General features: G+C 38.6%; 1 protein-coding gene across 3 annotated transcripts in view; it reads left to right on the forward strand.

Moving 5' to 3' along the window:
- LOC115420409 (adenylate cyclase 9) overlaps positions 1-18886 on the forward strand; it is a 47449-nt gene that overhangs the window by 9609 nt on the left and 18954 nt on the right. The gene's annotated exons all lie outside the window — the stretch shown is intronic.

Here is an 18886-nt window from a genome sequence, read left to right on the forward strand (position 1 = left end):
ACAACTAATAAGTTTGACCGTTTACATCGGCAGCACACAGCTATTATATCCTCCTGAGTATTTTTTCATATCGCAATATATATCGCAGGGTTAAAAAAAATTGCAATGCTAGTTTTTTCCAATATTGTGCAGCCCTAGTGGACACCCTGTACATTATAAGTGCGAAAAAGAAAAAAAAAGTTTTTACATGTCTATTAATTATTTCTAATTTCTGTCCAAGCTAGTTTGGGTAATTAGAAAGAGTAGTCAGACATCTGTGTTGTACTGAGGTGTAAAATGAGTGATGAAGAGAAGGTTAAAAGCACCAAAGGGTTGTCGTACTCGGAGACAGCTGCCGAAGAACAGATGTAAGGTATTACGGTATTACTGTGCACTGGAAATGTTTTGTTTGTGACTGTGACTGAGTCAGAACACAGTTTACGATGCACACAGCTGGAACCTGTAGACGTTTTGTATTGAAGAGTCGTTATAATGTAAACTCTGTTCACGTACATGAGATTGTTTATTTTCCCTGCTTTTGCTTTACCCTTCTCCTCTTCTGCACCGACACATACACCACCATAAACATGTTCTCTGATTTTCCCTTTGTATGCGTACAGATGTCTCCTCTCTTGTTGTGCATGTGTATTAGCGCATGTGTGTATGTGTACGATTGATGCTGTGTAAAGACCTGAAGACAGACAGATGCTCTAAAGGCCTGTGACCCAACATGGTGTCGTCTCCCCCATGGCCACTCAATCACATTGGCTCTTTAATGGTACTGTGACAACAAGGTTCAAAGGTAAACTATAATTCGTTGACTAGGTGGTCAGTATGTTTCTATCCATGTGTGCCCTATCACAGGAGAGCTAAACATGTGAAAACAGCAGACATGGCAGGCAGGAGGTGTTTACTGCAAGAGGAAAGAAAGATAGTGGTAGCGGTGATTAGATTGTTTTATTATAGTAACGTTTTACTAGTTAATATTTTCATGACATATAATAATCAAAACTTTGTCAAATTGTGTTGCAGTGTTTAAGTTTCAGTTCTTTTGAACATTTTAATTTAGACGTGATGGCTGTTTCTACTCGTGCTTCTTGGAACTGATATAAAGACAATAGTTTATTCTACAAAATAGAAAGTGTACTTGAAATTACTTGCTGTTCCCAGTTGTTTATACAAAACACTCTTAAAAAAAAAAAAAGACAAGCTAATTTATTATGCCTACTGTGTATTACAACATGTTTTGAACTTCCTTGTTTTTGCCAAATTAAGATTTAGCAAAGAATAGTGTTTCTTTTCTTTTCAAACTTTTAGACATTTGATATGAGGTGCTGTGTTGTGGAGATGTGATGTAAGTTAAATGTGCAGTATGTAATTTCTGCCCTAAGGCGTCTCTCATACAAAGCAAAAGCAAAAGACGTCTTTTGCCACGTGTTGTGAATCCACCACTTCCACTACTACCTTTCATAATAAAATCCCTAAACGTGTACACTGTGTGACTGAATGTAATCACTCAGCATTTCATTAAGAGACAACTAAGTAAAACAATGGACAGTCTAGTGAAGTATATTCACATCATGTTATTTTATTCTAAACAGAAAGCCCCAAATAATGTTGATGTCAGGTTAATTTAGGTGATATTTACATTTTTTTTTTTAAGAACATGAAAGAAATGATAGCATTACCTGAGCCATTTTTGACTTGACTGTGCTGCAGATGCCAGACTGGACCTAAATTGCCTACCACTGCAGTGTCTCCCCCATAATATTTTATGAGTTACATCCAAATTCCATTATCACGAATGCGGTGTGTTCCAGGGAAAGAAAAGACCATGTAGGTCTGACACTGAATCATAATTTAACAGTGATAGACAGGAGCTAATGAACCAGCAGAGTGTAAGGAGAGGCCACTGGCACTGACAGTATGAACCTTTAGCAGATAAACTCTTTTCTCTTGTTATCTGTTGACTTTCTTTTATTCATGCACCCCACACATTTCATCAAAGTTTGGGAGCTATTGCTCAAGAACGCATTGAGTCACACGTGTTTGTGTGTGAGTGTGTGTTTTTGTGTGTGTGTGTGTTAGGTTTTGATAACAGTGCCCAGCCCAGCCAAAGCCCGATTGCAGATTTGCAGTGCACACACGTACACAAACACTCAAATGAATCTTTGACTGGTGTTTCCTGATAATTTGCTATCTATGGAATACACCTTACTATTTTTGGTCGAATCCTGAATTAAATTCTGTAATTAATGAATGCCAAACAGTTGAGTCACCGGCTTGTATTATTGTTTCATCTTTTTGACAGGTCTAGCCAGTCTTGCTGGCGTGTTTGTGTGTGTGATAGAAAAAAAGCTTGCACATGCTGTGGTGGAAAAATCTGTCAGTAGAGAACACAAAAGTCAAGGCTGGTCTTACGTGTGAGTTTATTCACCCCTTGCAAGGAGGACCCCTCTCCAACAAAAGCACAAGGTAGTGTGGGAGGAAAAGGGGTAAGGAGGAGCACAGGCAGTGAGTTTTTATACACACAAGATATAGCACGACAGACATGATTCTTACAGAAATGAGGGCAAAGTTAATGTCAGTTGACAAATGGTCAGAACATCATGGGGCCATCATTAGATAGACAGGAGACACTCAGGGTCCCTCTTCTATGTAAAAGGGGAGAACCACAAGATGTAAGATTGGGGGACCTCTGGTCATGTGCGTCAGCATGAGACATAACACTCTATGTTCTTCTACTGTACAATGGTCCAAGGGTGTTAGATACGGATCGTGTAGGATGCTCTGCACCATGTGTCAGCATGATCACCTAGAGAAAGGAGAGGTTTAAAGTAAGAGGCACACAAGTTACATAATTATATGAGTTTGCCTAGTTAGGTAGGAATTACACAAATGTCATATATGAGTGGCCTAATTGACCTGGGTTTGACAGTTAAGTGACATATAGTTTTGCCACTACAATGTTTGTTACCTCTACTGTGGAGGTAATGTTATCACCTGCGTCTGTTGGTTGGTTTTTCTATCAACTAGATTACTCAAAAACTATTGCACTGATATTCCTGTAGCTTGGTGAAAGGGTAGAGCATGAGGCAAGAATGAACCATTTAAAGTTTGGAGCCGACCGAGAAAAAGGGACGTATCCTGAAAGAGCTGTGCTGCCTTCTGAGTGCCCCTCTAGTGTTTGTTTGCTGTTAATGCAGTGTTGAGACAGACTTCATTGTCTTCATTGTGTGGGTGTTTGCCCTAGAGACACTTAAGTCTTATCTCCCAGTCTTTATCACGCAATATGTGATCCATGAATGTAACTTTCTAGTGGCTAATCAACTCAGTATCTGGTTTGTATTACTGTTTTATTACACACAGGGTGACACAAGAGGTTTTTTTTTCCTATTTATTTCAATTCATAGCACTGTGAGGCAGCTGGGACAAAGGTCTCTTGCTGAATTTGCACATGGCATCTTGTGGTTAGTCATGTGATAGCCACCAGGTGGAGGTGGATTTTTTAATGTTTCTGTCTAGTGTGCTCTGTGTGCAGTATGACAACTGTTAGATACTCCTGTTTGCAACAGCGTTTTGTGTCACTGTGGCAAAAACAGCTGATTATCTCTATGGTAGTGTACATTTGTGTGCGTGTATGTGCCAGCTGCAGAATGCTGGAGTGGCGCTGTGTTAAACGGCTGCTCTGAATAATAGATATGGATCGTGGCCTCATGTGTGTTAAAAAATCCATGAGCTTCCTTTGCAGTGGTTTATAGCTAAAGTGCTTATAAGAGTAAAGGCTGGAGATGGAGAGTTGAGTCTGTGTGATCACAAACCTGATATGTCAAGAGTTTTACAACATCATGAACCTCTGAAATCAATCATATCATATTGCTGGGACTGCAACTTCTGAATACTGTCATTATCGATTAATTTCTAAATTAATTTATCATTTATTCAGTTTTGTACATACTGTATTTAAAATGGATAAAAATGTAAAGAGCTACCTTTTTTAATCTCCTGTGCACTAAAGACATGTCTTCAGAATGCTTCTTTTAACTTAAAACAGACCACATCTTAAAGATATTTCACTGACACTCTGTACAAATGGCAAGAAAGTATTCTGATTATAAAAACAGTAAAGTAAAAAGTAAAGTTCCTTTTTTTATCAACTAAATAAAATAAATAAATGAAAGTAAATGAAAATAAATTCCGTAGTCATTTATAAATATACAAAGGACAGAAATAAAGCTCAAGATGCTGGATAAATGATAGTTTAGAGAAGAAAAGTTAATAGCTGATTAATTGGAAACTACGGAAATGAACGTGTAAGTCAAAGTACTGATTTATATATATATAAAAAAAAACTATCAAAATAACAATCTGTTAATTTTTTGCCACGCTGTTGTGTATGAAACGCATACTAAATAATAAAGTGGCGGACAATGTGTAGAGCAGCAAAGACCATCATGAATTTGCAGTGTCTATTTACCCAGAGGAACTGAGGACGGACACTGGTTTAGATGAGATCAGATGAGGCTAGGGGTGATATTGAATTCACTAACATTCCAGACATTAAAATCTTTTACTGGACAAGTGTAGCAAGTGTTTTAAACTTTCATTACTACAAGTGTGAAGGATTATGATGCAAAATATTCTGGGTACAAGTATTTTGCACTTTCTATCATCATCATGGTTCCAGTTTGGAAAGACTTTAAATGTCTAAAAGGGGAGACTTTTATCTCTGGCTTTCTTTTGTGATTTTTCTCTTTTGAGCTATTATTTCCCCCCCAAATTTCCCATTTGAGAAGCTGAATATTACTGTAGCCGTCAGATAGTATCACTGCCACCTTCTGCTAATACCAGTAGTTTCTGAAACATCATTATCTGAAGCAGTCCATCTGTACTGTCTGCCTCTTCACCTCTGAACTGAGTGCACATGCATGTTAGTTGGTTAGTAGTTTCACACGGTTGCTAAAATTGTCCAAATCAGACCCCTCAATTCCAGCTCCTACAGGTGTGGGTGGACGGGGGTTTTAGATGCTATCCAACAAGCACTCAGTGCACTGATTCCTAGATAAGGATGAGAGGATAAATGTGTCCAATAATGGAAACCTGAGAGATGATGACAGCGTTGCATGCATTGCTTGTGGGGCAATCGCGGCTATGCAAAGGCCGCTGCTTTAATGGATTTTTTTCTCTTTTTATATGGAGTAGTCGTGGGATTGTAGGGTAGTAAAACCGAAAATAAGCCTTTGTTTTAAATCCTGTGGCCTTTCTGTGAACTCAATCATTAAAGAATCCTACCACTACACGTGTAATAGCAATGGCACATCTGGAAACACTGTGAATTGCATTTGTACCTGAAATATAATCCAGTACATGTGAGTAACAATCTGGTGCATGATTTTAGCACAAAATAGAAGTATGAAATGTCAAAAACCTGCACCAGTCTAGTTTAACTACTGTATCTGTATCAGGCAGGCCCAAACCATAAACAGCTTGTAAAGTGCTGTTCCCTGGTGGTCTGTGGAAAGAGGGATTTGTAACATTCAGGGAAGAAGAGAAGAGGGAGGGAGGGAGGGAGAGAGAAAAAGAGAGAAGGAGCATATTTTCTGGTCATGACCCTTTCCCAAGGATTTCCCACAGTCTATCTTAGGGCAGTGGGGGAGGTGTGTGTCTATATATGTATGTGTGTGTATGTGAGGCGAGGGGCATTGTGAATCCATGGCATACATCAAAATGAATCACAACTGCAACCACTGTAGGACTCAAATAAGGCTTTGCAATTCAAGAGTATTTATGCTTACACAAAATATGTTAAATTGACATAAAGCCACAGGAGGATATAGAGTTATCTCATTATTTGTTGTTATTATTGTTGTTATTTCTCTTGGTTGGTTGCCTAATAATAACCTCTAGATGTAATACCACTGATGGCCACTAGATACTGGCTGCAATAGGGAACAAATATTTGATGTTTACAATTTAATTGTTTTAGTACGCTAGTGTTTATCATTAGCTCACCCATCACAGTTTGCTCTCCTCTAGGTGAAGCCAAAAAGGTGACAGTGAAAACACAAACTCCTGGCTTCATAACAGTGGGTTGTGTCATGGTGGCTCTGTCCACTTCTCATTAATGGTCTATGATTCTGGCCAAGGGTAGGGGGCCTGAGAGACCCAACTCAAGCCCTGTTGAATGGATTTACATGCACTCAGTGTACTGTATTCGGTCAGTTTTAATCACAAGGACTAAATGGTAAATCGCCTATGTTCTATAGCAAATTGGTCCAATTAATCAAGGTGTGGGTTCTGAGAAGGGTTTTTTACAACACAAAGAGGCAGACATCTGGTAAACTTTACTGTCATAGAGAGGGAAATGAATCATTTATGTTATTTGCCCTCACCAAACGAGCTGGGGATAACATGAGAGTTACTAAAGTTGTGAAATTTTCATTACTCCTCAACTTTTCTGTTTGGTTTTTGATTTCAGGTTAGCTTTTGTTCTATGAGTGAACCTATATTTTGAGAAACTGATTAGTTTTACTTTATATTTTGGTGTAATGTTATTTTTTGAGGAATTATGAGGAAAGCCAAGGTAGTATAAAAAAAGCAGAACAGTAAGCTATGGTTTATTAAACGGAATTTATTAACAATCCAATATTGTGCATAAGTCTTGCAAATTGAGGTGGAAAACACAATCTAAGCTGCAGGTATATTTTGTTTGAGTTCTTGTTTGATTGTTCATCGCAGGTTTCATTTGGTTTTTATATTTTTGAAAACTTTTTATTTTAGTTAATTAATTTGAATACTCCTAGTTGTAGTTCTTACGTACTGTTGGCAACATGTCTGTCAATCTGTGACACATCATGTAAACTCTCTAACTCTGGAAAATAAAAGCTAGAACTGGAACCCTAACATTTTTATCATCTGTACATCATGTGTAGAACTTGGACAAGTTCTGACATGGGTAAACTAGACCTATTTTGTGACCTACTTTTCCAAGGTCAAATGTCTGAAAACACCATAACTCTTGTTATGTCCCGTCCTGTACAGAAGGGGCCACTCCACTGTGTGCGACCCAGCAGTCTACCCAGCAGTTTCGTGTAGACTTTGAGAACTAGGAGAATCTTATCTCCTGGCATTCATGGAGTCATGGCTCAGTCAATCAGACCAGGACGAGATCCTGTCAGTAAGCGGGTTTGGGACCCAGATCCGTCTGCACTGGTCACCTGAAACCACCAGGAAAAGCCGAGGAGAAGTATACTTTTTAGGGATGGGTCAGTTGTGACTGATTCAGACTCAGAGCCAGCTCTTTGAAGTGAACAATGGGAGCCGGCTCTACTTTCTGTTAAAGCAGCATGTGATTAGTCAAGATGTGTAGTGGTATTTGTGTGTCCGAGCCAAAGGAACTGACTCTCCAAAAAGGGCCGGAATTCCCATCACTAATACTTTGTCAATGAAACATACTACAAAACTAGGGATGGGAATCGATAAGAATGTAACGATTCCGAATCCATTATGGATTTTGCTTATCGATCTGATTCCTTATTGATTCTCTTATCGATTCTCGTTGGATGAGGGAATAAAAGAGTACAAACAGGTATGTTTTCATTAACGGTCTTTTATATTTCCATCTCTACACAGAAAATATAACATATACAGTATGTACAAATAATCACTGATGATGCCGGGCCCCGTTTTGGGGGGGGGGGGGGGGGGGGGGGCGTACAGTGAAAGTGAAACTAAAGATGCTTTACTAATTCCTCTATTGCCGCATTTCCACTACGTGGAAGCGGTTTGACTCAGCCTGTCTCCCATTGTTGTGCACCTCATTTCCTTTCCCCTGCCTTCGGAAACTTGTATTTGAGGGGATACGATGTTTGTTGCCCGCACTGGAACTGGAAGTGGGCTCCGATGACGGCCTGGTGTTCACTCTGCCGCTAGATTCACAAGAGCCGCTAAGTAGCGTATCAAATGAATCACATGCTGTGTGGACAAATGTTTGAGCAGATTGGAGGAATTCCACCCTTTTGAAGAAATGGAAGCTTTGACAGTGTTACAAGTGTCCCTGGTGTCGTCTTTTTGGACCATTGCTGCCTCAACGCCATGTTGGTTACATTCTGACCAAAACAATGCAGCATACGTGTGATGTCATCACACATGCACAACAAAGGCAGAATCGATAAGCAGAATCGTTAAGCAGGCAGGCAAACGATTCTAAGGAATCGAGCTACTGGGATCTGGTTGTCAAAAACAACTGGTTCTCGATTCCCATCCTTGTACAAAACTGTGACGGACAGAGAAAGAATCTGCACTGCAATTTTTTCAGGCTTAGGGGGTCTTGCTATGCTCTGGTTGTTAGCTGTAAAAGCCCTGGTTAATATGTTAACCTTTGCAGCTGAACCAAAGTAGGTCTTAGTAGCGCAAGGATTGTCTTCTACTGCAGAGCGACAGGTTTCCCTCCGAGCCTCTGTGAAGTGAGACATAAAAATGCCTTTCAACAGTGTGTGTTTGTGTGTTTATCACAGTGAAGCAGTGACAGTCCTAGTGCTTCACCCTTCCTGTCAACCCAGTGCACTTCATATCAGACACACACACCTTTGTTGTACCTACCAAGGAAGACAAACCATTCTAAACAGTTTAATGGATAAAAGCATATGTACAGTATATTCATTTTCAGTTTTACATTCTTGTCTTTCTGGCGATTCTGGCTCTGCTTCTGACCCAGTTCTCAAAGCCATATTTGAAAGGATGATGTGGCGAGGGCTTTTTGTTTGTCGCAGTCCCAAAAAGTCATCGTGACACACACATAGGCTACCCGACTGCCAATAAATGGTTCATTGAATCCCTGGAGAGAGGTTATAAAAGAGACAGAGGAGGTGAAGAAAACATAAGAAGGGGTGGGATGGAGATGGGGAGAGCGAGGAACTCCTTGGACTAAAATGATGACAGAGAAGACAGAGGGGAGGGAGGGAGGGAGGATATTTGAAGGAGGATTGTGTGAGAGCCTCATCCCTCAGTTCCATCAGCGTGTCCAAATATGGACGCATCTGGTAATGCACAAGGCCTGTTCTCAAGACCCACTGCCGACCAGGGAGAAAACTGGAGGGCAGGAAAGGAAAGGGGGTAGAAAAAAAAAAAAAAAACAACTGGTGGGAGAAAGCAAAAAGGAAGATGGCTGAAAAATGAGAAAGTGAGACAGTGGAGCCAAAGCAGAAAAGCTACATTTAATCACAGGTAGTGACAGATGTACGATTTGGCAAGTCAAAAGAGAGAAAGATGAAGGTTAGAGTAACAATAAATTAAAGTTGGACGTGTGCAAAGCAAAGTCTGCAAAAAGGGAAAATAAGATGAAGTCTATTTTTAGTGCAGTGTTTATTTTTTCCAAGTAGCAAGATGAAAGTGAAAAATGAGAGAAAAAGTGGCATAAAACTCAGAAAAAAGGATGTGAGGTCACTGCTTGCCTTAATTTGTCCATTCATGCTTGAGTTAAACTGCTTTGATGCTTAATTGGTCGAGTAGTTTAGAGATTCACACATGTTCGCTTTTGTCTGTGTGGGACCAGTGGGTCGGCGGTGACCTTTGGGTCACTGAAGCTGGTTTTGATCATGTGGTTGTAAGCCGCCATGAGGTCAAGAGTCATTTGTCAGGAAGTGCAGATTCTGAATTTGGAATGTCCTCTGGGTTTTGTCTGAAATGTCATTTTTAATCTCAAACTTTCACCCCGGCACTCTCACAGAAAGAATTCTGAGCTAGGCCATGGGTCTGTGTAAATCTGTGTGCTTGTATGCTTTGTGGTGGGTGGGTTTGTTCATATAATGTTAAATAATAGTAATGAAGTATCTACAACCTTCACATCATCACCTTCCTAAAACAACTGTCATTTTTTCAGATTTTTTTAGGAAACAAAAAGTATTTGAGTATTTGATGATTTAGGCAAAAATCCAATTACATTAGGAAGGTGAAGATATATATTCTATTAAGATAAGACAGGAATCTAGATGTAGAGAAAAAGTGTTGTATGACGTCAAAGGGAAGTGAATAGGAAGGCGTGTGATTGGTACCTTTAACCACTCTGCTACTTACATCACTCTCTGATCATTCAGCTGTATGTGTGAAGGAGAAATTATGTTGATGTGCTGATGTGTAACATAGGATGCAGCAATTTGTCAGTCTGATAATAAGACACCAGACATCGAAGGTAACTTGTTGTCCAAGTATGTTACCAAACATCAACTGCAGCTTCCCAGGTTCGCAGGAGGGTGGGGAGCTCTGTTGTTTTGTTTTCCCTCCATTTTCTCATCCAAAATGGCATGAAAACTGCATTAAAAATGTGCATCACTGTTATCACAATGGGGTTTAATGTGTTTGTATGTGTACCTGTGTTAGTAGGTTCAAGTGTGTTTGTAGGAGAGTAATTTTCTGATGTGTGTGTTTCCACACTATGTATGGTCCTCGGATGTGCATGTGGAATGTGACAGCATAGCTACACTTCCTCTCCGTTTATGCCTCTGTTCATTCATTCATCCATTTCATGTGTATACATAGCTCATACTTGGCAGCTGCATGCATGTGTGTGTTGATCTGTGTACGATTATTTGATGGGGGAGTTCTCTAATATATGAGTTTGAGAAGAGCAATCATACAGCGGTGCTCTGCTTTGGATGAGTCATCCATGCAGGAAAAGCCAAGAATTTGTGTGTGTGTGTGTGTGTGTGTGTGCATGTGCGTGTGTGTGTGTGTGTGTGTGTGTGTGTGTGTGTGATAGGGAATACCATCTGCCCAGTATATATGGAACAGGTAGACTCTGCTTATTTCCTGGAAAGTGTACCGTGTGTGTAAAGGGATATGTCCTAAATACTGTGTGTTGTACTTACAAACCCACAAACAACCACAATGTAGTCTCAACAGAAATGAATAGAAGTTACAACAGTAAAAGTTTCAACAAAAGACAAACTCGTTCATAATGATGTGGTGTTGATACAGAGTTTTGCAGGGCAGTATATTGTTTGGTTCAGATGTTTTTCTTTTCATAATATTGGACAAACTTGGATGCAGTTAATATGATATAAAGGTTAAGTACACTTTTTAGTCCTAAGTAAGTCCTAACTTTTTGTCCTTTAGTACTAAGTCACTGCTCCATCAGTCAGACATGGTCAGTGACATGTTGCCTCCTTCACAGGCTGTTCCAGCACCAGTAGTGATGCAGACTTATTGTGTTATCCAATTACCGGGTCCTTTCCACTCAATCTTGCTCCCTGACTGCTGCGTGTTTACTTGCACTCGATCACCTGGAATCAATGATGGTACGTGGCCAGCAATGGATGCACCCCATAGGTTCTGCTCCTGTTTAAGGGTGTAACGCTGCACTTGATACAATATGGAGGTGTACCAAATAAATATGTGGAGCCTATGTGAAGAACGCAAACACTCGGGAAGCAGGGTGGCCGCAAGCAGAACCCGTGTGCAGGGTTTCCTCTATAAACATTCAGCAACAGTGAATTCTCAGCACCGCTGCAGAAAACTCCAAAACATGACAACAGAGAGTTTAACCTCTAAGACCCAGGAAATGTCAGCAAAGTATCAGCTTTTTTTGTTTTTATTAAATAAGTGCCTATATTGGAAACATCATGATGCAACAGTTTTTTCAGATGCAGTTTTAAAAATTTTTATGGAATGTCCTTTGTGGTGGACAGTTTTCTTTTCTTTTTTTTTTTGAATAAAGTTGTGAAACTCTCTTCCATAAATGTGGACAAAAAAACCATAACTGGGTCTTAGGAGGATAACAGAGGCACAGAAGCCAGGTCGGACATTTGAAGCATGTTATGTTTCTTTTTCAGTTTTCGATATGTTGCAGCTTTGTGGCACAAAAGAGTCCACAAGTTCCTTTATAGCAAAAAGGTTTTTATTTTTTATCTCAAGTTGGCAAAACCAAGTGAACCTGCTCCTCTTGTCCTTCACCGTGCCTCTGCTGTGGTGTAACTGTGAGGTACCATTCATAGTACCTCAGGGAATACTGTGAGGTGTTCAGAAACACTCAGTAAATTACAGTGTTTGCCATAAACGAACATTGAACAATCAAAAATACACAAATACATAACATGTGGGGTGCCTGTTAATGCAAGAATGACTGAACAATATTTTGTAGAAATGCCCTGTGTCCTACAGGTAGTTATAGAGCCCGAGCCCCCCCCCCCTTCACTGGTGTCCTTCACTGTGCTGAAAACATATCGAACTGAAGACCCCTGTACCAAAAAACACACCGAACTGAAATTTTTCTGTACCGTTACCCCCCTACTCCTGTGCGTAATTCACATAATTGAAAGGTCCTGTGTGGTGCATTTATAGCATTTTTTTTTACTAAATTTGCACCTCTCTTGATTAGTAATACACAAAGCACAATTAATGTAGCAAGCGTGACCAGTACAGGTACACTTTAAGAATGTGAATATTGGACCACATTTTATCATAAGCACAAACAATCTAACTAGTTATATAAATTGAGAAAAATGATGAATGTATGAGGGAGAGACACTTACCCAGTGTTAATGTATAGTGCTGTGTTAGATGAATTGATCTACTCTGTGTCTAATATATGTCAGTCAATGCGAATCTGAAAAATCCAGGAAAATATTAGTGTGATTAAATTTATGGTTAGGCCACCTTTAGCTCTGATGTTTTTGCAAAATTGTAATGAGTGTATATATTTAGTTTTCATCCTCTTTCCTTCAGATACAACAAGAAGATACAGGAAGTAAGTGCACAATATAAAAAACACCCCAACAATAAGACCAGATGTATTTAGTGTCACCTGCATTCTGATACCCCACCCCCACCCCAAAAAACAAACAAACAAACAAAAAACAAAAACAATTTTCAGAGAACGCAAACCTCTGCCAAACACCCCGAATGGTGTGCATGTATGGATCGACTATCTCTTTTTAAATTAAACAGTTTCAAAGTTGTTCCATACAGCAGAAAAATTGCGGTCAAACGTGGTAATACATTTTTATAGGTTTTAAATTTTTATTGTACTTATAGTTTGAATTTTTTGAAAATGGTGCATAAAAAATAACAAAAGTCAATAGAGCACAACAGAAGAGAAATGGAGTGGAATGATATTTCGTACAAAGTTGAAGCTTGGTACCAGTCATGTGTACGTCAAATTATATTAAATTCCAATCAATATTTGTTGAGTTAGAGTTAAAAATGTGTTGTAAATGGGATTTTCAATGTTAAATTGAAATGTCCACAGAGTCCACATTCCACAGTGGATTTGGACAATTTAGTGCCAGATACAAGATATTGTTTGTTATAAGCTATGGGTGTATCAAATTGGAGGCTAATCGGAGTCGTTCTGAATTTTTTATGAATTTTCGAAAATCGCTTAATGATGAGAGATAGGAAAATTTGACATTTTGTGACCTTGCTGTGACCTTGAACTTTGGCCTACTTGGCCCAAAATTTAATTGGTTCGTCCCAGGGCCTAAGCCTATCTGTGGGTAAAATTTGGTAAAGATGGTTATAATAGTTTTCCCGTGAAGTTGCTAACAAACAAACAAACAAACACACAAACAAACACACAAAGCAAAGGGATCACAATACCTGCTGGTGGAGGTAAAAATTGCAAACATTTGAAATGAATGAATGAAACCTGCCGTAAAACACCAGAATATTAATGTACTAAATCTCATATATTCCGAACAAAAGAGTGAAAGACAACTTAAGTGCAAGGGGAGTCAAACTAAATACTTTCCACTTTGGTCTGTAGAAGCTTCTGTTTAGTGTTTGTTTTTAATGCACTACATATTTCCCAAATATCCAGGTCGAATGTTAATACAGAAACCGAGAGGCCAGAATGACTTTACTTTGAGTAAAACTTTATTAATGATTGCAAAAGTGTTTCAATGTCATAACCTGCCTCCGGGGGACCTGTAAACCTTATAGTGCCATAACATTTCCTCATATCTTCTACATCTTCATGAATAGCACAGTTCTGTAGAAGCTGTACATCTCCTTTTTTTTCTTTCTCTGTTATCATTCATCCACATTTTTATTAAAATCACTCCCGTCCCCATCTGTAAATTTACTTACTACAGAATCCCATGTGTTCTACTGTGTGTATATTGTGATGTGTATTTGCGTGCAGAATGGGTATTTTTTGCTTACCATGTGCATTTTTTACGTTGTTGGAGTAGTCGTAGTAGTAGTAGTTGTCCTCTGCTGAACCGTTACAGATGGTCTGAATAAATCAATAAAAACCATTGAGCTGCATTGAGACTTTAGAGTGCTGGTGTCAGTTTCTTCCAGAGAGTGCTGCCTTTTCAAAGCCTGGAGAAGATCAATACACAAACACAGACACACATACGTACAGACAAGAAGACGGTGCAGTATGTTTCAGAGACTTTGCCACAAAAATTCGAGTAACAAATTAGTTGTGTTGTGTCTTACCGCTTGTATAAACACAAAGCTGTGGAGAACGTGGTACTTCACTGAATATCTACACACTTGTGGACGCTCATACCTTAACACAGACTCAATCAACTGCACATTACTCTTCCGGAAATGGCAATTCTTCTATCTGCTATTTTTGTCATGGGCATATCGTCACAATTAAAGGGCTGTTGTAGAGTTTAGAGCATGCAGTAGATAAAGTTAGAAAGCTGAAATGGAAGTAGACAAGGAATGTGGGTTATGCGAGGCATGCTAAACTCAGTGACCTTCAAAGTACTCTTGGTCTCTTCCTCCCCCTTACCATCTCTCCGCCATTTGCCTGTCTGCTTTTGCTATCTCCTCCCTGTCTGTTTTTGTAACTCATCAGCATTTTGTCCATTAATGCAGGACACATGCCAGAGCAAGATGTCAGAAAGTCGTTACAAACATAAATGTTTTTTTCCACTAATATGTCTCCTTTTTTTTTTTTTTCCAGAGCATTAGATCGTATGAGGCTCACTTCAGCACCCATACTCAGTCTAGTTAAGCAATACATTCTGTATGATATTTACAAACACTTGAGTATGTCAAACCTTTGCTGATGTTGGACTCATCTGTTTATGTCACCTGCATAAGCATGAAAATGGGAATTGTACAGAAGCATATTAATTTGTTAATAGTTGTTCATGTGTGCCAGTAGAGGTAAGGTCAGTTATAGTTTACAGTAATAATCCACTTTTTGAGTTTCATCTTTTAATGTTAAGTGCAACACAACTTGCACACACTCACTCGTGCAATGTCTTCATAAGGCATTGACCTCCTGTCCCTGCTCAGTGACCTGCTCTGTTTGCCAGTGTCAGAGTTAATGATCGCAACAGACGGCGAGTAAGACTCAGAAAATCATGGTCATTGGGCAGATCACATCTGTGCACTGGGCTCTGTTTGGTAATATTCATTCATCTTCTGATCCTGCTTTATCCTCACTAGGGTTGGGGGGGGGGGGGTTTGGACTCTACCCCAGCTACCTATGAGTGAAGGCGGGGTACACGAGTTGTTAGTTAATCGCAGGGCCGACATATAGAGACAAAAAACAAATCACTCACTTTCACACCTAAGGGCAATTTTAGATTTGTTTGTTAATAGTGCATACTCAAATTAACATTAACTCCAAACAGCATTAAAAAATATATGTGAACTTTTGGACTCAATTTACAGAAATATTTATGAACTTTAAACTTTAATTGCTGAATTTGCAGTTAAATATAAATAAATTGAAATGTAAACATTAATACTAGATGTTAAATATTCATTGAGCTTTTATTTTTGTAATTCCACCAACTGACAAGAGGACTTTTAGCTAAATGCTTATGCAAACCCTGCTGGACCTTTCCTGACCAAAAGAGGTGGTCTCAGTCTTGTCTCAGAACTGTATATTTACAGAAATGAAGACATTTTTTGGATTGTTCAGCCTTTTGGATGAATGAGTTCAATCATCACCAATGACCAAAAGAAGAAAAAGAAATGGAGAGAGAACTTAAAAGTGAGCTGTATTACCATGTAAGACTTACAGCTGTCTATAAACCAATTAAGGTCAAGTATAAGGAGACAAAGCAGATGTAGGCAACATGAAGGTAACACAACCCAGACAATTTATACAATGCCAAAAAAAACCCCAACTTGATTTAGACTTTTTGGTGTAAAATTATCTTTATATTTAATATTTAACATTCAAAAATGTAATCTTTAAAGTTTACCAACGTTGTCCAAAATGTGGTGAGAATGGCTGAAAAAATTCACTGCACTGGAGCTGATGGTAAAATGTTGGTCCTAATATTACCATGAAGGCATATCAACCTGAACTCTTGCCTAAGAATTAATAGCAAGAACAGAACAGCAAAGAATCCTTTCATAGGCATCTTTATCAGTATGTATGTGAATTAAATAGGTCAAGACCTAACGAATGGCCTTTGTTTCCTGTTTAGTGAAGGATTCAAGCCCTAAGTTGGTACTTTTGTTGGCCTAAAGACTCAGGACATGTGCCAAGTCTGCTCTGTCTGTTCCAGAGCCCAGAACAAGAAGCACAGTGCTCCCACACTCAAGACATGTTCATGTTTAGTTACGTATTAATGTCAACCTTAATATATGCAGACAGGAAAGCATGACAGAATGCTTTTGAGACTGTTGTGAGTCCTCACATTAAAGGGATTAACTGCAGACTTATATGTATCTCAAATCTCCTTCACATATATCTTTCAAATCGAATCAACGGAGTGGAAAAGCTCATATTTGTCATGTTAAACATGGAGACCACTCACTGAATTCCAGCTGACTGAGGAAATAGTGAAATAATTTGGCAGGAGGGAAAACTCAGAGTGGAGGATGACAAAATGGCTTTAGCAAAGAGGTGGAAAGATGATTAAAGCTGTAGAGTCTAGTGAAAGGAAAGAGACACGAGGAGGAAAGAGTGGGCTGTGTAAAGAATGTTGTGTCTCGTGTGTTGAACTCACACAAATACAGTACAACGCCAAGTTATGAACACACCCACTAAGCATCAGACTGACGTAAATGGTTTCACATGTTGGTTTAGGAGCCCATCAGTCACACGAACATATTTTCTCTTTGTCTGTTCCATAAAATACGAGATCCGATCCGAACATTTTCACAGAATGTGTCTCCCCTTATTTTGAAAGTTAATACCAGTCAGTTCCAGTGAGGGAATGCAAGTACTTTTACTCAAGCACTGTACTTAAATGCAAATTTGAGGTTCTTGTAGTTGACTTGAGTATTTCTATTTCATGCAGTTTTATTGTTTTACTTCACTCCAGCTCAAAGGAAAATATTGTAAACGTCCAAATATGTCAGTTTGAATATTGGTGATAAACTGAATGATTCTTTATGGGTAATAAACTCTTCAAAATTCTGTTGATTTCACTGAATAATGTTGTAAACAGGGCCATGTTTTAAGATTATTGAATGTTCTCACATTATGACACTACAAACATATGACACTTTGAAAGTGCACATGAATGTTATGATGAATGAATGAATGATAACAGTCATAAGTGTAGTAATACACTGTTTTTCAACTATTTTACTGAAGAGCGACTTTACATACTTTTACAAACATTTTGTCAAGTTTTAAGTATGGTTTAAATACAGAATGTTAACTAGTTTACTACAATTGTCACTAGTTTTCACTAGTAGTTTACAACTAATACCACAATGTTTGCATTGTGATATTACTTTAGCTTAAGTAAAACTTATCAATATTTACTGTGGGCACCCCATTAATTGTTTTGATATATCTGCATTAATTGCATATTTCAGCATAGAAGTATGCATGAAAGATGAAATTCTGATCTAGCCTGGAAAAGGGGTGTCTAAACCATGACAGAATAGAATGTTACTTTGGTCACGTTTCTTTGGTCAGATTTTGGAAGCAACAGCTTGTTTAAAGATAATAAAAAAATACTGCTACTACCACTACTACTAGAACTACTGCTGCTGTTTCTACTACAACTACTACTACTGCACATAATAATAATAATAATAATAATAATAATAATAATAATAATAATTTCAAATCAGATCATTGACCTCAGATTATGGCCAAATAAAATAGGAAACATCCTCTATATATGTGACTTGGATGCATATTTGTAGCTCCCTCTGCTATAGCAGGAATAAGAACTATGGAATAAGTTACCTTCATACATCAAGCACACTAAAAGCATACAATCATAAAAAAAACCCCACTCAAACAGGAAATACTTAAGGAAATACAGTAATGCAAATGATTGTTTTGACTCTCGCAATCAAAGTTGCTGTAAAGAGAAAAGTTTAAATATTTTAAGGTTTATATGGTGAAATGAAATTTTCAGCTTGCTGATGATAACAATGAATTGTAAACTTTTTATTTATGTATGTATTTTGTAACTGTATTTGTATTTTAACAGACCCCAGGAACAGCAGCAACCACTATGGTTGATGCAAATGGGGATATTTATAAACAATAAACAATAGCAAAAGCGGTATTGAAACCATTCAGAGAGATATGCAAATTTACAAATAGGCCACAATCACCTGAGGTAGTTGTGCCGGATATCACTTCTGAATGAAAGACCTTTAATATTCACAAATATGGGAGTGGGATGTGGTACAGTTATCACAAAAATACTTCATTTGTATTAAATGTATTCTTCTTTGCTTAGGAGGCATTGAGAGCCTTACTAGTGCTAAATGAGGGCTTATCTTAGAATAAGTAATCTAAATACCACTGAAATGTAACATGAGTATTCAGTGGAGGGAGGGGGTCCAGAAGACACTGCTGGACCTTTTTCCTCCATGGCCTACAGTACTCCTAAACTCATCTCTGTGCTAACAGGGTTAGCACCTCAAGCTGTTTGAACAATGAGGCCTGCTAGCCAGGTTACTGTGTGTTTGGACAAGCTGATAGCGGCTGGCGATGGTCCACAACTCTAATCCA

The sequence above is a fragment of the Sphaeramia orbicularis genome, chromosome 1, assembly GCF_902148855.1.
Source record: "Sphaeramia orbicularis chromosome 1, fSphaOr1.1, whole genome shotgun sequence".
Classification (NCBI taxonomy): Eukaryota; Metazoa; Chordata; class Actinopteri; order Kurtiformes; family Apogonidae; genus Sphaeramia; species Sphaeramia orbicularis.